Source organism: Puma concolor, chromosome B1 (assembly GCF_028749965.1).
Source record: "Puma concolor isolate L17-30 chromosome B1, mPumCon1.1.hap2, whole genome shotgun sequence".
Lineage (NCBI taxonomy): Eukaryota > Metazoa > Chordata > Mammalia > Carnivora > Felidae > Puma > Puma concolor.
In genome coordinates this window covers 37,794,293-37,817,195 of record NC_141670.1, presented here as the reverse complement: position 1 = coordinate 37,817,195, position 22,903 = coordinate 37,794,293, and the positions used below count along the sequence as shown (strand labels likewise).

The window sequence follows — 22,903 nt, the reverse complement described above, 5'->3', positions numbered from 1 at the left end:
CAAGTAGGGTGTGTATGTGTATGTGTGTGTGTATGTGTGTGTGCATGTATACATGCATATGTCTGCCTATTGGTTTGTATGGGCAGAGGAACATGGCTTCAGTCTTTTAGAAAGTGAGATAGATGGGTTGTATGGGACCTAGGTGCCAAATTTCTCTCTTTTGCTGACCTCTGGCTTTACAGCCCACTATGAGGCCCTTCACCATCATTTCCTCCTACCACCCAGGCCCCAGAGAAGTTTATCTTCTCACTGTCCTCTATATAAGCCTGGTTATTCCTCTAACTCAAGCTTTTTCTCATGTTCCCAATGCTAACACTGGGCTAACAAGGGCCTTTCCTTCTTCTCTGGTCTATTTTTTTCCTCCAAACTCAACTCAAACTTCTCTTGTTCCATGAAAGCTTCACTTTTCCCTCTAGTTCTTAAGGATCTTTCTTTTTTCATTATTTTGTACTGTAAGTTAGTTCCACAAAGCTCAGCATTTACATGTTTTGTGTATTTTTATGTTGACTACAGGTTAAGCTCTCCTGGGTTGGGGATCATGTTCTTGCACATGTGCTTAAAATATAGTGATCTCTGACTGCTTTTTGTTTGGGAAAAGGGACTGAAGCCACATCTTGTGAAGCTTCAGACAGGAGCTCCAAGCTACTGTTGTCATTCATGTTTCTTTATTCACTGGAATTATATAATCATCTTGATTTTCTAGAGTGTTAGAATTTAGGCTGAAGTAGATCCAATCCAGATTCTATCCAAGGTGGAAGTGAAACAGCCATATCAAGAAATGCTATGTCCCTGTTCATAGGCATCTCAGTTTTCATGACAGCCCTATGACCTAGGTGCTATGTGTGTGTTCTTCTAGGCAGAGTCCCTTGGTTGGCCTTAGCTCTGGGAGAAGATTATGGCAGGAAACAGAAGACTCTTAGATGGTGCCAGAGACTGAATGATGTGGTAGAAAAGGTTGTAAGTTTTAGAATCAGACAAATTTGGGGTCATTTCCCGGCTTTGAAATTCCTAATTATGTGACACTGGGCAATTTACCTCACCATTCTGAATTTTAATTTCTTCAAATTTAAAGTGAAATAAATAATGTTGCCAGTAAGGTGGTAAGGAAGATAGACCTTCCATGAAAGTTGATTATTACCAACATCAAAAAAATAGTGGCAATAGATGGAGGACAGAGAAAGCAGGCATGATTTATTCTCATACATTCTAATCAGACTTACGACAAGATGAAAAGTAATCTTTTTCCACGGCTATTTCTGAGGCCTACTCAGGATCATCTTATAAAACATCATGTCTTGTGAGTTCCAACCTCAGATTACATGCAAGTCTCCACATCGGCATAACCTGGATGTCCAAGCCAATCTCCAAAATGCAGTTGTGGTACATATATATTCTATCTCTGATTCCTCTCCTGCTTTACAGTATGACCTAAGTGGTCTCTACTCCCTAAGTCCTATTTTCTGTTCCCCAGAGGGACAGATACACTTCCCATCCATATATACTGCTGTTTATAAACTTAAAGGAATATGCCATGGAAGGGTTAAAACAGTCTCATCAACAACTAACTCAAGGAATGTTATTGGTGAAAGAGGACTAGAGATTATCAAATGGAAGCTTTCACTTACAGATAGGGAGACTGAGGTCCAGAGAGAAGAAACTGATCATGCTAAAGAATACAGCAAATGTTAAAACCAGGCCTCAAGCAGCAATTGTGTGATTTTCAGTTCAGTTCCTTGACATCAAACTGTAAGGCCTTCTGTTCATTGAAGAAAAACCAATGAGTTGGACCCTTCCATTACATCTTTGGCATTTCTAAGAGCTAGGTAAATTTCTTCCAAATCATGGCTATTCTTTTCTCTTGCTAAGAGAAAAGAAAGGAGTAATGTCAACTCCACCAAATAAATTTTATATTAATGGATTCAGAAGGCAAAATCTGAAAGTAGAGTATGTTAAGTCTTTGAATCTACATATACAGTTATTCACTTAACTAGTTCTGATGCTGGTATGTATATAGCATTCAATTATTCACATAGACAAAAAAAAAAAAAACCCACATGCACACATATTATAATCTTTGCTTTAAACCAAAACTTGGTGGCTTAAACCAACAACCATTTTATTTCCTCACAAGTCTATGGATCAACAATTTGGGTGGGCTCAACTCTGGAAGAAGGTCCTGACAGAAAATGGAAAACTACTAGGTGGTGCCAGAGTTGGCATGTGGTGTTTCATGTGGTGGGAATGGGTGGTCTCAGATGGCCTCATTCACATGTTTGGTGGTCAGTGCCTGCTGTCATCCAGGCCCCTCTCTTCATGTGGTCTCTCATTCTCAAGAAGGCTAGCTCAGGCTTGTCACATGGTAATGGCAGAATTCTAATCTAAGGGAACAAGAGTGAAGCTGTAGGTCCTGCTTCCTCAACTAAGAAACCAAACTATAGCATATCTACCATATTCTAGTTGTCAAAGCAAGTCACTGGGGGAGTCAAGATTCGAGGAAATGAGACATAAACTCCACTTCTTGATAAGTGGAGCAAAGTCTCATTAAAAGGGGCATGGATACAGGCATGGGATAGGTTATTTTTGTGCTTATTTGCTCTGTCTTCCTCTAACTCAATCTTAAGCCCCCAGGGTGACCTCTGCTCTTCTCCCTGATGGGCTGGAGAGGTGTGAGGACAGTTTCTGAGCTTCCTGAGATAGCTGTAGAGGGACATACTTGCTGCTCCACCGAGGTCTTTCCCTGGGCTCCCACTCCCTGGCCTCCTCCTCTCCACTCTCTTCTGGAGCAGCCAGCCCCAGCTCCCACCTCTCCTTCTTTGGCAGTGGTAACCTGTCTCTTACATGCCTGGATACCTGTGGACCCCTTTAGCTCACAGGGACTCAGGCCTGGAGCTTTCTTCCAGACAAGGCTAGGAGGTTCTCCTCAAGTCCTCAGTACTGTGACCTCTGGAATGCTTCTTCTAAAGGCTACATACTCTCATTGATTTACCCCAGAAGCTGAGTCTTGAAGACTTAGAGTTCAGACCACCTAGACACTTTACTTTTTTTGTGGCTTTGTCTTCCCCTATGCATGAAAGGTGGATGAACTCTACCCACTCTCTTGTCCAAAGTTGTCAAAGGAGAGAAAATGAAATCAAATATGGAAAGTTACTGTTTTATTTCACAAATTTTTACTGAGTACCTTGAGGATACTTAACACTCTGCTAGACTCTTTGGGTGATAGAAAATATACAGGGAAAGTTCTTTGCTTTCAAGGGGTTTACAACATAGTAAGAGATCAAATATCTGTGCAGAAAATAAGAACATAATTTTGTATTAGGCCTACTACTATCTCACTGAATATTCCTTCATTTCTTTCCCCTTTGCAACCTATGGTCTTTAGAATTGATTTACTTGTTCTTCTTCCCACCCACCAATCCATCCATCCATCCATCTATTTGGCCACCTACTCATTTACAGGGTACAATAAAGTACTAGTCTAAATACTGGAGATACAAAGAAGACAGGCCCTGCCCTGGGGAAGGGATGTTGACTATGTAGTAGAAGACAAATGTAGTACAATAAAAAGCCTTGGCTTAAAAGATGAACTGTGGCTAAATTCCCCCTACATTGAATTGTAATAATCTCTCTATCTGTTCCACTCAATTTAGGTCTTATATTATAATCTCAATATCCCTATTGCTTCACATAGTTCCCAGCCCAAATAAGAACTCAGTAAATGTTGAATAAAAGAATGAGCAAAATAAATTACTGTCATGTAACCCCTTTCTATGTCTGTTTTCTCACGTGAGAAAATGTGTGTTGGCCTTAGAGAGGCTAAATAAATACAGTACTCTATATGCCTAGTGGGATGCAATATCTAGATTAATATATATTTCCATTTTACTTCCTTGTTTGACATGGGCATATCTCTTTCTTAGTCTCAACTCCTTTTTACAGTTTAATAATAAAGGGGCCAGACTACTATCTAAGATCTTGATCCAGTTTGATTCCAAATACTAGATAATAGTCTAGTGCTTGGCATCAATCCTGAGAAAGGTTCTGTGTGCTTTTTGTAGATATTACATGGTACTTGCTGCATATCAATTATCAATTAAATATGAGTCATCTGTGGGATGCTTTAGGCTCCACAGGGATAATATCTTAGTGTTGCTTAGAAAACTATAGTAGGGAATGTTCCTAACAGTGAGCTCAGTACCACCAGCAGTTTTCTTTTTCTTCTTCCTTTCCTCCAATACAGGCCACTATTTTTTATTGATTGAGTGGAGTTCAGGATGACTTTTTAACTATTGTCTCTGTTACAGGTCTGAAAAGCAAAGCTGCTTAGATGAGACTTTGATATTAACGAGTGTGCAGGGAGGGGGGAATGCTCTATTTGGTGGTCCAAAATGGCATTTGGGGGCCCCCTGCTGTCAGCCACCAGGGGTTTAGACAAGAAAACTCCAGAATTTGGTCTGCATTGCCCTCTGGTGGTAAGACTGACTTTTTAACAGGCAAGGAAGGCTATTCCTGGGCCAGGCCAAACTGCAGAGCAAGGATACATCAGTTGCAGCGAGTTTCCTCAGCACTTCTTATGCTGTCCAAGATACTGTGAAGTTGCACAAGAAGAATAAGGAATTGACCTTCCCCTGGAGAATACTTGTCTTCTGGACTTCTCCCCATCATTCATTTACTCATTCATCCATATCTTCAACAACTTTCATTGAGCATCTTCTATGTTTCAGCACCATAAAGGGTGCTGGGGTAACAAAAGTAAAGAAAACAAACAAGCTTTCCCCTCATGGGTTTCCTTACTCTTATATCCCTGCTGTAATTAGCCTGGCCTTTGAAACACTCACATAGTCACATACTCCTGTCAAATTTGCTTACATCTAATAGCCAGTGAATCCCTTGCTAAGGCATTGCATGGTTAGAACTTAAGATGTTCTCCTTCTATAGGGTATTTAGGGTTTAGTCAAGAGGGGGCTACAAAAGAGAAAAACCTCAAAGACTGAAAGGAATGTATTACAAATCAGTGGAATTTCAGGTATTGGAGGTGGGAGGTTTGGGGACAAAATTGGGAAATTCCTTGCATTCTCCAAAGCACACCACCTAAGTCCTTTCCTGCTCTGCGCATAAATGACCAGTTCTGCCAGCTATGTCTCACCCTCCAAGGTTGGTTGGGGTCACTTTGAGAGCAGTGGGAGATATGAAATAACCCTGGACTCCAAGGACTCCAAGGACTCCAAGGACTCCCTATGGAATTTCTCTTTCCCATATAAATAAGGAAGAGAAATCCCAATTTTAATTGTTCCTAGTTCTGTCCTCAAGGAGTTTATAGCATTCTAATAGAATAGAGAAGTTACACACATACATAATTAGAAGAAAAACACAGATAAGGGTCAGAAGAGTTCTAAGTGGGAACAGAGGTTACTTATGGCTAGAAGGATCAGGGAAGACATCATGAGGAGAGGTATGTGATATGTCATATTATTATTTGAGGAAGTCAAGCTTTGCTGCAGGAGGAAACCTGGTGATCGAAGAGGATATTTGGGTGGCAATTGGGGAAGTGAAGCTCAATGTCCAGGGACTAGAAAGTTTGAGGACACTGTTCTCATTTGGCTTTTGGAGATGATCTCCAGAATTGATAATCTAATAATCTAATAATTAGATAAAATCTGATAATCTAATAATAGCCAGGGCTATTTGCAGTCCCTTCCCATTCCACCCTTCACTCCCTGGGTGCTAGGGAGTCACATCACTGAGTTTAAAGGTTATTACCTTGGATGGCCTCAATTGCCATGTGCCTCAGACCTGAGCAGATCCATTAAAGCTTTGAGTTTCTATGAAATTTGCATATGGTGACCAAGTCAGCTCAATGGCAAGTTTCTTCCTAATGATTTTAGGGTTCTCTTTTTTCTCTTTTTATAGGTATTTACAACTCTGCTATATTTTAGACTGGCAAGAAAATGGGAATTAGCTTTTGTTTGGGAAATGCAATGCTTTGGTTATATATTTTTTGTATTTTGAAGCTGGGTTGGGTGCTGGGGTGCAGTGATATTGTTGTGCATCTTGCATACATCTCCTGGAAATTTGGAACAGTGGAACACCTGAAAGACTTGTGGTGGGGTTAGTTCACATTTGGGGTGTGGAAGGAACCACACTCAACAGGCTCCTGTGGTGAAGAAACAGCCTTGTTTATACCTAGGAGTCTTTCAGAGATCACACTGACAGGCCACAGGGGAGAACTGGGAGCAGAATGTCACCCTTTATGTGTTACTGAGGATAATGTTTCATCTCAGTCACCACACTGAGGTTCATTGCACCCAGATTTGCTGTTTTTCTGCCTCCTGCCTCCAGAGGGCGATCTAGCCACAGCTCTTTTGGCACAGGTAGCAGGATTAAGGGTTAAGGCAGGTCCTGATCACACATTTCCCTTCTTTTTCTCTTATTTTGTGCCTGCACACATACCCCTGTGTTTGGTCCAGAGAAAACAGAAGATCCTACATAGGTCTTTGAGCCTAAGCCACATGTTGCTGTGAAACGTCTCCTGATGAGTCCTGAATTGGGATAATATAGGGCTTGCACAACCAATAATCATGTGGTTTCCAAAGCAAGTGCTTTGGAAAATGTCATGGGGAGGACATGTGATCTGCTGGCTACAATTAGGCATTCCTAAGTCCTTGGTCACCAGATGTCAGCATCTGTTTGTTTCTAATGCACTGTTGATTATGCCTCTATCTTATTCAGGAATCCTGACCCCTTAGCAAAGGCCTTTCACAATCTATTCTCAGCTAACCAAGCCACTTTCATTTTCTCTGCAATTGCTGCTGGCCATATGAAACTTCTTAACCCTGGACCCTTCCCTAGACTCCTTCCAGATGTTATACCTTTTACACACTAGTTCTTTTTCTGGGAGTTTCTTTTTCACTACTTTTTGATTGGAAAAAAATTCTTCCTTTTCTTTTTTTTTTTTTTTTTTTAACATTTTTTTTTTTCAACGTTTATTTATTTTTGGGACAGAGAGAGACAGAGCATGAACGGGCGAGGGGCAGAGAGAGAGGGAGACACAGAATCGGAAACAGGCTCCAGGCTCTGAGCCATCAGCCCAGAGCCCGACGCGGGGCTCGAACTCACGGACCGTGAGATCGTGACCTGGCTGAAGTCGGACGCTTAACCGACTGCGCCACCCAGGCGCCAAAATTCTTCCTTTTCTTCAAGAGACAGCACAAGTATATCGTCTTTGGTAAAATTTCTCTAACTACCCCAACCTGAGTTGAGCTCCTCTCTCTGAAACAATACTGCGATATTCTACAGAGTGTGATGTATTGTACCTGGCTGTCTTCCCCGAGCCGTAAGGGACCCTGTCATATTCATCTTTGTGTACCTAGGTCCTAGCATCATGTCTGACATGTATTAGGTGCTCAAGAAATATCTGTTGAATGGTTGATAAGTGTGTGCATGCACATGTGCCATTCTTAGCATACAGAGAGTTCCTGGGGTGGGAAAGAACATGCCAAGTCCCTGGCTCTGTGTCAGTAGACTGCATCCTTGATACTAGTTGTCATGCTTCAGAAACAAATAGGGGAATGTAAGCTGCCATCTGTGCTGAACCACAGGGAACAGACTGCTGCATGGTCATCTAGGTGGCCCAGTGCGGCCTGACCATGAATAATTTCCAATGAACTAAGCTTCACAGGGCCCCTGAGCAGATAGTTATCATTTGAAACCATTCCAGCCTCTTTAGCAGAATCTGGATTTTTATTACTACCTGACTGGATGTGAGGCCTGCTTCCGTTGACTTCCTGGGTTGGAGAAGCCAGACAACTTCTGGGCTATAAGATGATAAGTTTCTACCACAGCCTGCTGTTGCCATTCTCTTTAATTCTGTCATTTCCTTTCCATTCAGAAGGCCTAACTCCATAGTCCACCACCCTTTTCTGTGGTGTCCACTTCTAAGTGACCAGGTATAGTTCACTGACCTGTAAGGGGCATGGGTGGGGAGGCAAGGTCCTCAAATTTTTAGATTTGTGGTATATATATCATGGGAAAGGCCACGTTCCAGAAGCATCTTGAGTGTGAAAAGAAAAAAGTCTCACTTCTCTTCCACTTTCTACTGAGTGGAAGGCTGGGGTTGGGTCATGGCTGGTCTCTGAATCTCTGATCACCAAGGAGGATGTTCCCAATAGACATGACCCACTCATGGCAGCTGCAATGTGCTGGGAATGACCAAGAATTCTACTTAGATTTGGAATCTGAAGAAAGAAAATAAACAAATTGGCCCAGGACACCCAGCCACCTGCAGCTAAAAACTTCTGTGTCTTCTTCAAGCTTTAGTGAGTCTGCTTTATTGAGTCAGGGCTAACTTACTTTCTCCCACTGACCACCTCCCACTTCTTCTACTGTGCTGCCCCCCTTCCCCACCTCCCCAGTAAGTTCCAAGAACCTCTGCAATGTTTGTATGTATTCTCAGTTGGAGCCCAGTCTTGGAACATTACAGTTGTTTATTTGTTTTTTGTTTTTTTTTTTGTTTTTGTTTTATTTTGTTTTTCCAGACAGGATAGTTTGCTGAGCCCAGTGCTTAGATTACTGTAATTCTATCTGATCTGCTGCCTCATAGTGTTGTGTCACTGACTTCCAGCTCCAGGCCATCTAAATTCAAGACATAAATCACTTGCTGCCAGCACACTGGTTCCCTAGACAAGAACCCATGATGGATCTCTGTTGCTTTTTGAATCCAAACTACTGCCTGGTTTTCAAGAGGCTTCATATTCTTCTGTTTTTATATTCAACCAACTGTATCTCTATCCTCTGCTTTGCCAACACAGTTGTCTTTATCCTTCCCCTGAACCTCCCACCTCTTAAGAAGTCCTAGAGCCAAAAAAAAAAAAAAAAAAAAAGAAAAGAAAAAAAAAGAAATAGCCTGCCCCCCCAAAAATATCAAGTTTATTTTTATGTTCTGGTCTACAATCTCCACCAGTGTTTGCTTCTTTATCCCAATGTTACTCATCTTTGAGACAAATTTCAAATCCCACTACCTAGACAATTTGAATCCACACTGACATCTTTCTAGATGGTGCAGGGTACTTTGTCTGCACCAGACATGCTGGCATGTGATTATGTTTGAGATGCTGGTGTTGAGTTGTTTTATACTTATTTACCCAATCAGTAATCATTCACTGAATGCTTATTATTATAGTCCAGATATTGGGTTTATTCATTAATCTAGGAGTCATCCCTGATTCCTTTCTCTTCACCCCAAAATGTGTGTTGTTCCAGCTGCTTCTTTACACACCACTCCTTCTGCCTTACCCACTGTCTCCTGTCTATTCTTCTGAAACTGGTTTCCCACTTCCCTTCTTGTTTCTATGCAACCCATTCTCCACAAAACTCAGTGAATTTTAAAGGAGGAAGTCAGATCATATTATTTAATCACCTTGGTTAAAACCACCCAGTGGTTCTCTATTACACTTAGAATCAAACAGAAATATAAGATAAAGTAAACCCCCTCTCCCTATGGCTTATAAGACTGCTTGTTGTTTGTTCTCTGCCCACTTCTCCAGCCACGTCCTGCTCTCTCCTGCTAGCCACTGGGATCAGCCTTCCCCACCTGCTCTCCATTTCTGCAGTCCCCAGTTCATTCCAGCAGGCAAGACTTTATACTTTCTGTTTCTGCCTTGGGTGCTCTTTCCAGATGTTCATGCCACTAACACTGTGTCATCATTTGGGGTTTAACTCGAATGTTATGGACTTAGAGAAGCCTCCCATGACTGTATTATTAAATGTTCCCTCCTGGTTCATCTCTTTCCCATGGCTTTGTTTTATTTTCTTTGTAGCATTCATCTTATTCATTGGTTTATTTTATTGCTCCCCACCCCTACCCCTCCGGAATGCAAATTCCAGGAAGTTACTTGTCAGTCTGCTAGCTTGCCAGCACCTAGAACAGCGCCTGGCACCCTGGAGATTCAATATTTGTTGAAATAATGGGATGAGTGAGTGGTTAGATGATTTTGTGAATAAATGTATCCACAGTGAATAAACACAACCCTGCTTCAAATAGTTCACAGAATGCTTGTAAAGGAGAGAGACTAACAAACATTTCCAACCCAAGGAAACAAAAGCACTATAGAGATATGTGTAAAAGCACTATTTGAACATTGATGAGGGAATAATTATATCTCTTTCCTATGAATGAATCTAATCTCTTTTGCTTATATAAGTTCCATAAGAACAAACTGTATCTTATACTTCTATTATATCCCCCACTGCCATGGTTTCCAAATGCCAGTCCCTGGACAAGATGCAGCAGAATCACCTGGGGAGCTTAAAAAACATCACAGACATCTGATTCTGATTCTGCAAGTATGACTGGAGCCCTAGGATATGTCTTTGTATGAAAATCCCCTGGGTAGTTCTGAAGCATACTGGCTTGGGAACCACGATGACACACTGCCCAATACTGGACTGGATGCCTGCCTGAACTGAAATAAACCCATCTCTGCTTGGCTCCATTCTTTTTCTGACCAGCCTCAGCTGAGCTCAGGGTAGATTACCAAGTGTGTCTGAGGTTCCTGTGACCAGTGGGGACAGTAAATATAAGAAGATATGAGCAATCATTCCTTTTTCCTAGCATGATGGCTTCAGTGTTGCTCGTCTCTCTTCACAGGGATGGTTATTATCAACCTTACAGGTCATTTTATCTTTTTAACTGCATAGCACACAGGCATCTCCTATCAGTCCCACTCCTTGTGAATACCACTGCAACATGGAGAAATTGGCTCCACGAATTACACAGATACCCTTCTTTTCCATGGGTTAAAGGGCATGCGCATGTGTGTGTGTATGTTTGTGTGCTGATGTCAGATACATGTCTGTGAGTCAGATCACAAGGGAGGATTGACTGACTTCCATAGGTTCTGGTGTTTATTTGCTGGAGGACTGGTGCACTGGAGGGCAAGGTAAGAAGTGAGTTCCCTCCAGTATCAGGAAACCTTTGGGCAGGCTTAACCCATCATGTCTTGACTTGTACTTGGGGAGGACTCCATCTGAGAGTGGCTGGGAAAATAGGACTGACCGGCAGATTTCATTGAATGCTGGGGATTCCAGAATTTGTATGCAGGAGGGACTTAGAGGTGACAATATTTTGAAAAGAGGGCTAAATAAAGGCCTTCCTAGAAACCATATTTTAGAACAGTACATTATTTGTACTTGGATTGTCTGCTGGTTAGGTGTAGCCTAGGGGTCTGATATAGATTATAGGGAGTGAACACCAGAGTTTTCCCCACTACCCCAATGCTGTTTGCCCATGTCACCTGTCTAGGTCTCTGACTAATGTCACATCTGCTCTTAAGACTTAATCTTGGAAACAAAGTTTCCCTAAATCACATCTTGCCTCCTTTATTCCTTTCTATCTTTCTTAATTCTCTTTTATACTGGTTAAGATCATCACAAAAGCTATACACTCTCATCTATGTTTGCTTTTCAGTACTCTGGCTACAGATGTGCAGACTCTATGTACATCATAGAGTTTATATCAACTACCTGGAACATGGGTAGGAATGAGGAAGGAAGGGAAGGGGCTTCCCCCTGACCATGGACTAAGGCTCATGCCTTTATCAGAGGAAATGTCTCAATACTGCATACAGAGAGATATTTATTCCTCTTCTGCTATAGCATGTTTTGTATGGAGTTGAGGGTTGACTTTCAAGCCCATGATACAGTAAAAACAGCAACTTAGAAGGGAGCAGAGATTGCTAGGACAAGGTATAATGAGAGTAGGGAAAAAAAGATAGATGGATTGACTCTCAGTGAAGAACATGCTGAAGTTGGAACTCAGGATAGGCTACATTTCACCAGGGGCTTACATTGTCGGTGGAGGGTAGGAGCCTAGGAACAAAAGCACCCAGTTTCACACTCAGGTTCTACCGCTAATTCCCTGTGCGGCATTAGACAAGTCTGTTAAATCTCTCTGGGACCTCAGTTTTTTCATCTGTAAATAGCAATAATAACAACCCCAAATACCCTTGGATTCCTATAAGATGCAGGACCCGTATCAGGGTGCTATTTTCTCAGTTTTACTTACCTGTTCTATTATTTGCTTTATGCCAATATAAACTTGTCTATTGTAAAAATAACTTACTTGTAAAAGAGAAAAAAAAAAGAAATGGAATAATTCAGAAGTAGAGTCAAAAGAGAAAATACTCTACCTCTTCATATATCCTTTTTCCTTGTGCCACCCCTGCCCCCCACATCTTATTCCTCACTGTTCCTAGAATGGAACATATTCCTTCTGATCTAACAGTGCTTTGTAAAACCTATACAGAATACAGGGGCGCCTGGGTGGCGCAGTCGGTTAAACGTCCGACTTCAGCCAGGTCACGATCTCTCGGTCCGGGAGTTCGAGCTCCGCGTCGGGCTCTGGGCTGATGGCTCAGAGCCTGGAGCCTGTTTCCGATTCTGTGTCTCCCTCTCTCTCTCTGCCCCTCCCCCGTTCATGCTCTGTCTCTCTCTGTCCCAAAAATAAATAAACGTTGAAAAAAAAATTAAAAAAAAAAATAAAGATTTCCATAAGCATTGTAAAAATACATAGAAGTACCAGAATTGAAAAAAAGACCTTCCATCCTTCAGACAATTCACTTAGATGGAAAGTTCATTCTCCACCTATGCTATTCTTCTGCTTCACAGTTACCACAAAGTTTACAACATGTATAACTAGTTGAGAAGTTAATTCCTCCCAGGTATGTAGAGCAGATGCCAAAGGCAACTGGTGAAATTACTCTCACCAGTTTCCTTTATCAGCATAAATTTGTCTTGATCTTTTGATTTGTGTCTTTCTTTTCTCTTTTCTTCCTTCTTTTCTTTTCTTTCTTTCTTTCTTTCTTTCTTTCTTTCTTTCTTCTTTCCTTTCTTCTTTCTTCTTCCTTTCTTTCATATGGGCCACTTCATGAATTTGTATGTCATCCTTACACAAGGGCTGTGCTAATCTCTATATTGTTCCAATTTTTGTATGTGTGCTGCTGAAGCCAGCACTCTGTTTCTTTATCTTGGTGCCTTCTCTCCCAAATTTTCATCACCTTCAAGATTAGCTAAATTAGCGACAAAAATTTGCCTTCTCCTCAATTTCGGTTCTGCCTTTTCTGGTTGGACTTTGTTTCTTCAGTCCATTGTGTCTAGCTTTGGTCAGCTTTAAAGCCTTCAAGCCAGGAACATTCTCCTGTTTCCTTGTGGATGGCTCAGGGGTTTGGGTGAGGGGAGCATCCTTCCCACTTTGGAAAGACAACATCGCATGGTATAAATTCTCCCGGACTTAGAATCAGGAGTCCCAGATCTGAGATCTGTAGTATGGTCTTCAATTTTTCTCCTTTGGATGTCGGATTTCTTCTCTGTAGAAAGATCCAGCTTAGATGTTTTTGGATTCTGGGATTCTGTCCTTAGTCATGATTTGCCTGTTAATGTTTGCCTACAGTGGAATGCCATGTTCCATTCTTGCTCCTATGGCTTGGTTCTTTGGCCTGCATTTGGAAACTCATAATGTGAGCCCCCAAAGAGAGGGGCCAGTTACTCCTCAGGGTGTTCAGTCTTCCAACTGTGCCTACAGTCTCAGGGTAGAAAAATATAGAAGAATTGGCATCCAGGTGGACCATTTCTCATCAAGAAGACAGGCTTAAATTAGCCTCAATTTGGGGCTCAAGAAACCATAAAATCACAAAAGTTGATTTAAAAGGGTTTCCAGAGAGCTTTTAAAATTTGTGTTTTTTGTAAATTATAAAAATAATACATTAGTTGGTAAAAATAAAGTTCAAAAAAACTTAATGGTATAAAATGAAAAGTAAAAATGCCCTTTATCTCCACCCTCAGTACCACTCTGCAAGGAATCCTCTGAGGTTTCTTATATATGCACCGAGAAACTTGCTATGCAAGTTGTATCCACTCACCTCTACCTGCACTCAAGCTCACACACACACACACATACACACACACAAATGGGAACATTTTATAAAGTTTGCATCTTGCTCTTTGCATTTAATGAGACATGTTGGAAAATTTCCATGCCAACACACATGGATCTGCTCTGTTCTTTATAGGGCTACCTAGCATTTCCTGAGGAAAGGGAGGTTAGCAGTGGCTACCCAACTTATTTCCATCTTGTTGCCACTGTAAACAATGCCTCTCAAACAGCCTTTAATTCAGTGTTTTCTAAAGTTTGATCCTTGGAACACAAACTTTTAGAGATGTTCAGTGATAGAAACAAAAATAAAAATGGTTTACAGGTCAAACAAATGTGGAAAGCACTACATTTGAGATCTCCTCTTCCAATGGCATATAAAAAACTCCATAAATTCATTCAGAAAGAAAATTTGAAAAACATAGCTTCATCCAGTCTTCCAAACTTGTTTTTGACCATTTCACCTCTGAAAACATTCTCTTCAAATCACTTATCTGTATATAAGTATATGCTAATGTTATATAAGTATCCAGCAATGCTCTGAGGAAGCTGTCTTCAAAATGCTGCTCCTTCACTCCACAGATGAGGGATCTGATATAGAACTAATGATTAGTAGCAGAAACAGGAATAGAATCCAAGACCTATGCATTTTCTGCCACACTACTTATGGAAGCCCCATTCTCAGGCAGTGAAACATTTTCACCAAAGTTCAAAGAGTTTAGCAAGAAAGCTGTGCATCATAAAATAAACCTGGATATCATCTGGCTTAAAAAATGAGTTTGAAGTATGCAACTACTTTAATAAGAACTGTTTTGTAAATTAATTAGTTGGTAACTAAATTCGTGCTCCAGTGTTTTAAGTGTCATTTTTGTAATACCACAGCAATATGCCAGTAATTCCTTGATGAGCTGAAATCCCATCACAACATTATTGCCCTGACATTGCCCTGATGGAAATTAGGGGGGCTTGGCACTGGGGCCTGTGGGTGGCTCATGCTGTATGGGACCATTTGATTTTCTCTTTTCAAGCTTCCCAAAAGATTAAGATAAGGCAGGTAAAAGAGGTCTGTGATGGCTAACTTTATGTGACTGAATCAAAAGGTGCTGGGATATTTGGTTGAATATTGTTTCTGGGTGTCTGTGAGTGTGTTTCCAGATGAAATTAGCATTTGAATGGGTGAGTTCAGTAAAGTATTGGGTGGGCATCACCCAATTTGTTGAGGACCTGAGTTTAGAATGAAAAGTGGAAGAAAGAGAAATTCTGCCTTCCTGCTTGATTGCTTGAGCCTGTAACATTGATCTTACTCTGTTCTCAGGACTTCTGACTCAGACTGAATCACACCACTGGCTTTCCTGGGTCTCCAACTTACAGACAGAAGTTCAGGGGACTTCTCAGCCTCCATAAATATGTGAGTTAACTCTTTATAATCAATCTCTTTATATATATATTCCTGTTGGTTCTATTTCTCTGGAGAACCCTAAAATTAATGCAGGGCCAGAGATTAAGGATGTAGAAGCCAACAAATTCTCAGCTTGCTCTGGTGGCACTCTGAAAAGTTTAGAAAGATTTTCAGGACAAACTCTTAACCACTTTTAAGGAGACTGCTTATCTGTGCCACTAGATCTAGGGTACCCCTGGTACCCTAGAGTTGAGGAAGAATAAAAGAGATGAAGAAGCTGCTTAGGCCAGGAATATCACCATTCATCATAGGAGTTCTTATTCTCATTTTAGAGAAAAGGAAGTCTAAGACAGGAGAGATAAAATGACTTCTTTAGAGTCATACTGAGATGAACTGATATCTCTGGGGGATGTCTCTGAATTGCTAGTAAAGCGTCTATCTTGTACTAAAGCTTGTCTTTGGACTGTGTGGCCATTAGGGCTTCTGAGAGTCTGAATGAATCTGACCTTCCCAGACTCCCAGCTGCAGTGTGGCCACTGTCCATATGATTTTGGGTGAAGGCTACGCCTGAACTTTAAGTCAGTCTTGTCCCACCTCTTCTAGCTGTGTCATGTTGGACAGCTTACTCAGCATTCTAAGCTAAGGTTTCCTCATATATAATATAGAAATAGTGAAACCTATCTCTTATGTTGTTGGAATTTAATATAAGATAAGTGATAATTTTTGATCCTGTCCTGGCATATGGTTTTGATCCATTCTCTTCACCATGCTAGGTCACATTGGTCATTTCCATTTTGATCTCTGCTACACTGTTATTCAAAGATTGTACCACTTTTCTGGCACCTCAAATGCTGCTGTGAGTACTGGTTGGCTTTTGCTGTATGTGTTGGGTGGCCCAGACCAGACAGAAAGTATTTGCTTTGTGAAGGGCCTCATGTGTAACATGTACTCCACAAACAGTTGCTGGTTGATTGGATAACTAATCTCTCTTTCTCCTCTATCACTAGTGCTTGAATTTTTTTAAAATCAAACTGCTTCTATATTGCCTGGCTCTGTAAGCTCAGCTATCCAAGGACAATGAGGTGACCCCCAAGTCACCCACCTGCTTCTACACTTGTGGCTCAGACAACAGTTCTTCCCTGGACTGGCTATGATATTTTACCCTTATGGTCTCATGCTTTTTCTTTGTACTGCTTTTCATGAGTTGGCACCTGGTGAGGTCACTTGGCACTCCCTTCCAGGAATTATGGTGCTCACAGCCCTCATAATTTCTCCCATCCTTTTTCCTGTATTGATAGTTGTGTGATGCTGGGTTGCCATGACAACTGATTGATTAGAATCCAATTCCTGGACTGGGAAACATGCAGCCATAAAGAATTACAAATGATGCCTGATTGTCTGCTGCCAATAGCCTGATTGCTGCCATTTTCTGGCAGGTAGCTCAGCCCTAACAGGAAACCCTGTGCTGTGCAATTATTGTGACGTGATTGATGTAGTTACAATCGGCAATGTTCCCAACTCAGGAGATTTTTTTAAAAGAAAAAAAACCTCCCCCTTTAGGATGGAAATGCTTATAAATGAGGAAGAAGTATAGAGTGGGGGAGGGCAGTGGGGCTGGCAAGCAAGGAGAGTATGGGCTAAGAGCTCAACTGGAGTTTCAGAGGTAATGCAGGGAGAGGAGGCATGAGCAGTGACATATGGCTGGGGAGAGGGAAAAAGGGATGACTGCTGCCTGTGCTCCCCGCCCCCTCCAACTCCTAGGCTTTGCAGCAGTCTAAGGAGTAGTTCAGAAATCAATTCCAAATGAGAGGCTTAAAAAGTGGGGGGATGCAGGAGGGAGACCAAAGAATATACAGGCCACAGGTGGTGTTCTGCTCAGGCCAATTACTGAAGCTGCTGTCTTGGGTTTGAGTCATTTGTGATGACCAAAGAGCAAGCACCTGGGCCTGGAAATAGGGTCAGGGAAAGAGGCCTTGCACCAGGTGAAAGTGGGTTTGAGAGCAGGCCAGTGTGGAGGATGGAGCCTGCAATGAAGCTGGTGTTTAGAAGCTTTGGGGCAGAAGGGACATTTTCATTTGACCCAGGGGCAAAGTGCCTCTTTTTTTCCTAAACTGGATGTTGAATATTTCTCAGGCTGGTGGAGAGGGAGAAAGAGAATAAAATATTTGTGATTGTTAGAAGTAGACTTATTGGGGTGCCGGGGTGACAGTCAGTTAAACACTGGGCCTGGTCTCACAATTCCTGAGCTTGAGCCCCATGTCAGGCTCTGTGCTGACAGCAGGGACCCTTTTTGGGATTCTCTCATTCCTTCTTTCTCTGCCCCTCCCGAGCTCACAAAATGCATGCACACTTTCTCAAAATAAATAAATATTTTTTAAAAAGTAGACTTATTGATAAAGAAGCAGTCGTTTACCTTGTTTAAGCTGGCTGTTATTGGGAAGGTTGCTTTCTCCAAGTGTCTTCCAAATTATGTTCATAGTTCAAAGATACCTAGTTATTATGCTACTGATAATTCTTCTCCTTGGATTAAAGACAGTTTTCTTTCTATAGTCTTTTAAAAAGAAATGCTGCCAAAAGTAGTACTATGTACTTAAACATAAATGTTAGTGTATGTGTGTTTAAACTAATTTATTGAGGTATGACTGACATTCATACCTGATGAGTTTGGAGATAATAATATATCTATGAAACCATTATCACAATATATTCCAAAAACATATCAATCACCTCCAAAATTTTCTTCTGCCCTCCTTATTTTTTATTACTTTTAGTTTTTTTCCACCTCCTCTCCAGCCCCCTTATTTATTTTTACATTATTAGTGATAAAAACACAAGACCCAGGGACACCTGGGTGGCTCAGTTAGTTAATTGTCTGACTTGATTTTGGCTCAGGTCATGATCCTAGGGTTGTGGGATTGTGCCCCACATTGGGCTCTGCACTGAGCATGGAGCCTACTTGGGATTCTCTCTCCCCTCTCTCTCTCTCTCTCTTTCTCTCCCTCTGCCCTTCTCCCCCACTCACTCTTTCTGTCTAAAAACTAAATAAATAAATAAAATAATACCCAGAACAAGGCAAGAATAATAAATAAAAGGCATCAAAATCAGAAAAGAAAGATGTAAGATTATCTATTTGCAAGTAATGTAATCTTATATGTATAAAAGTCTAAAGACTCCTCACACACACAAAAATACTATTAGAACAAGCAAGCAAATTCAGTAAAGTTGCAGAATACAAAACCAAGCATACAAAAAAAATCAGTTGCATTTTTGTATACCAACAACGAACTATCCAAAAAGAAAATGAAGGAAACCATTCCATTTACAACAGCATCAAAAATAATAAAATATTTAGGAATAAATTTAACCAAGGAAGTGAAAACTTTGTGCACTGAAAACTGTAAAACACTGGTGAATGTGTTTTTGTACTCATCTCACCTGAATCTTGTCTATAATAATATTTAGGTATTTTAATTTTTGCATTTATTTATTTTTACTCTTTGAAAGTAGGAACTGGATCATTAATGTAATCATGTAATGGAACTATAATAAATGATGACTGAAGGAAAGGAAAGATGGTTGCTGTGATGAGACATTCAAAATACATGGGGTGGGAATTAGGTGCAGTAGGGTACAATGGGGTGGTGGTGGTCAAACATAAAACGTAAACTGATAGAGACCAGTTAAACTCATATAGTGGGAATCTTGGATCCAGCCTACCTCCAAAGGGAGGCTGGGTTAAGGTATAAGAAGGCAGGATGAAAAATTCAGGCAGGCTAATATCTGTAGTTCTTGACATTGTTAGCCATCACTCTTGGATGCCATGGTCTTTGTGGATATGTTCCTGTCACTTTAGCTACTGCTAAGTATTACCTACCTTATGGAGCTACCCATCAGGAAATGATTGAAATCTGTGAATTGATCCCACTAGCCCAATACTTTCAAAGGAAGAAAAGTAGATTAAACTTCTGTTGTCTTCATATTAGACTGTGGGTATACTAAGGGCACAAACCACGTCTTCTCTCTGTATGTATTTAGTCAGTTCCTGGCAAAGAGAAAGCATGTAATATATTATTGTTGAATAAATATACAATTTAATTTAAAAAAGGCTTAAATCAACCTGTTGAGCCATGGAGTAAGAATTGAAGAGAAATAGTGAAAATAAATGTGGAAAATTATTTGGGCAGATGGGTAATAACTATGAGTTCTAGGGAAACAGGATTGTAAAATCTTAAGTTCAAATTGCAATTCCACAATTTATCAGCTGTGAAACCTTGGGTGGGTTATTGAACCTCAGTTTTTCTGTATATCAAGTGGAGAAAAATAACAGCACTTATTTCATAGGGTATTTAGAAAGATAAATTAGGAGAACACATGCAAAATGTTGTATTATTATTATAGTGTTTAATTCCTGGACTAGAAGTTGAATATTTTTTACTAAAAATATACAAAACAACACAAATGATAACCTGAAGGGATAACACACCTTACATTGGCACAATGATCACTGATCCCACAGTTGTGGGGGATGTGGGGAAGCAGGAGCATTCTTCCTTTGATGTACCTGAAATACCTCCAGCTAATGTCTTGCTTGCTGTTGAAAGCATCTGTAAACTACTTGTTTTATGGCCCAAGTGTAAAAATAAGTCCATTATGTTTAGGACATTAACTATATCCACATTTGTAGTACCATTTAGGGCCATTCAAAACCATCAGGATTGGAATCCCAGATTTCAGATAACCTAGACAGATAAAAGCTGGTTTCCATGGGAACTAGTTTTACCTTCTCTTCTATCTAATTGAAATCCATTTACCCAAGTCTGAAAGTTTTGTAAGTACCTTCTAATGAGTTATTCATTTGGTTTACCAAGCTCAGTGCAAGCACAGGTAACTTACCATTTGCAACATCAGTCAACTTCTGTCAAGTGAATACACACTTGAGTTTCCTGGGATTGATTGTTTACTTGGTTCACTTGCAGTTCAGATTTTAAAGGATCAGTTTCTATAAAACACTCTATGGGGCTTGTAGTATCTGATATTCTGTCATCTTGCTGAGGAACCATAGTTTGGTGAACTTTCTAAGGGAAGAAATTACTAAGAGAGGAATTACAAGGTGGTAACATAGACCACATTTCTTCACATGTATCTAAGAGCAACACACATATTTTAGAAACTTTGATTTGGCCATTCAGTTGCATTGCATTTGAATGGCACTGTTCAATACCTTGCCTTGTTATCCACTCAGACACCAAGTTTTCCCCATGTACCTGCAGAGTTCTTTCTTTTTTCTCTCTTCAGAGAAAGAGGTAGGAGAGCTCTCTTAACTCAATCTCTGCTGTTCTCTACAGTTGAACAGAATAATTTTCTATGCTCAGGAAGAGAATCCTCTCTTCAACTTACATTTTCTAGGCCCTTGGAGGGCTGGAAAGATGCCTGCATGACATACACTTGGCTGTTCAGATGAGTCAAGAAGACCATCAAAACTCAGCCTCACAACTCAGAAATCAAATCCTTCAAATAAGAGCATCAGTAGGTGCCTTTTATTTCTCCAGCCTCCAGTACTGGGAATCAGTACTTGTATTCTTCTCTTTAGCTATTTTCATTTGGAGACCCCCAGTGGCTTCCATGAAGCTCTGTCTCTTCCTACTCATTGCACTTGTGGCAAGAGGCACCTGGGCCTTTTTGGCAAGCTTTGGGTCTGCTCACGATGTGGGCTTTCCACGTTGCCGGGTTCTGCCAACTGCTCTGCTTGGAGGAGACAGATAAGGGCAAGGAAGACTCTGCCAGTTGGCACGCTGACTTGGCAACCTGATTCTGGACTAAGCAAGCTATAGTTTTTTAGGCTAGATTTGCCTTGGAACAAGCTGGTGCAGAAAATGGCCAGATATTGGCAAAGGGCAAAGGGAGCCCAGATGGAGAAGAAAGCTTAAGAGGTTAATAGACTCGGGGCAGTTTTTACTGATGGGTACCAGGGAATTCTTTCAACATGCTTCACTAAGCTCTTTGGAAGAGGCTCCAGGAAGGCACTAGTAAACTTCCTATATGTAGTAGCACTTATACCAATGTATTATTATTTTGTTCTGTTAGTAGCATATAATGCCAGGCTTCATAAAGGCAGGAACTGAGTCTTTATTCTTTACCATGTCCCCAAAGTTTAGTCAAGGTCTAGTGGTTTCCCCATGTACCTGCAGAGGTACCTGAATGGTACCTGCAGAGGTAAGTCAGACTCACTTAACTTTTGCTGATTTGAATGGAATTGACAGAAATAGATAGAGTTATGTTTATAGTCAGAGAGAGACATCTGGCTGCCCCAGAAAAGCTAACACCTTGGCACCACTTCAAAAAATATTATTATTTTCCCAATAATTATTTAGAGAAGAAGTTGAAGGCTGAGTGAGCAAAGGGCTACTAAGGAAGAAACCACCTGTCCCATTTTCTAACCTCTTCACATAAACAAAAAATGTGCAGTTAAATAGATTTAGCCTCCTTAGAGACATTTGAACAATACATTGTTACTTCAGCTTGTCCTTTGGGGGTTCTCACTTGGAGATTCCCTTCTTAAGAGTTTTGTTAAATATTTTCCTCACTGGATTTCCAATGATGTTTCAATGCCTAGATGTTCTTAGTCTAATCCAATGCACCAATGTATCTTTAGAGATAGGTTAAATAAACTACTGCTAAATTTTGTTTTGTTGTATTTAAAAAATATATTATTATAACAACTTTAAAGGCCTTTTTAAAGAAGGGTAACAAATAACAAATTCTTGTGATAGAATTACTTTCGATCATTTGGCCATGATCAAAAGTAATTCTATCACAAGAATATAACAAAATAGGTTCTATATTTGTGTATTAATAAATGTGATCATAGTGAACATAATATTTTGCTTTCTTCTTTATTCACTTCACATTACATTAAATGTTTCTCTATATTGTTCCATTCTTTTTTTTAATAGCTTTATAATATTCCATCAAGTGGATTAACAGACTATGTAGATTATTTACATTATTTTTTGCTATCATAAGCAATCACTCAATGACAATTGTGTTTATATAGCTTTTTTTTTCTTGCTTAAGTTATTTTCTTTAGGGTTAATTTTTTGGAGAATAGTCAAAGGCAATGGTGTGCTGCAGCTGGGTCACATCAGCTTGTAAGAGCACATTTTGCAACTCTCTTCCCCATTCTTCATTGGGAGCAATCCTAAAATCAGCCCTGGTAAGTAGGAGTATTCGCATTACAAAAATTGACAAATGCTGCAAATCAATGCTCTTTTGTTTTATTTTGTTTTTGTTTTTGTTTTGGAACACAAAACTGACCAATGTGTACAAACTTGTTTATAGCTTTTGAAATATTAATTGCCATATTATTTTTTAAAGAATTTTAACCAATATATGTGTAACCAGTTTGATAAAGACATCTTAGCTTGTTGTGGTGTAATCATAAAATATTTATATTTATTCAATAGTTGCTAATTTGTGTTTTCTCTCCAGGCAATGGGCTCCCTTAATATATCTGAATCCAATTCTATAATTTTTGGTTATTTAAAACAGTATCATTTTGAGTGCTAGGGAGGGTTTAGTTTTGT

The 22,903-nt window shown here is 40.3% G+C and overlaps 1 non-coding gene across 1 annotated transcript; it reads right to left on the bottom strand.

The window, feature by feature from the left end:
- Positions 1 to 12,901: 12,901 nt before the first annotated feature.
- Positions 12,902 to 13,005, bottom strand: LOC112870077 (U6 spliceosomal RNA). Its single transcript, XR_003224468.1, has one exon. It is a non-coding gene; the product is annotated as a U6 spliceosomal RNA (small nuclear RNA).
- Positions 13,006 to 22,903: the final 9,898 nt, after the last annotated feature.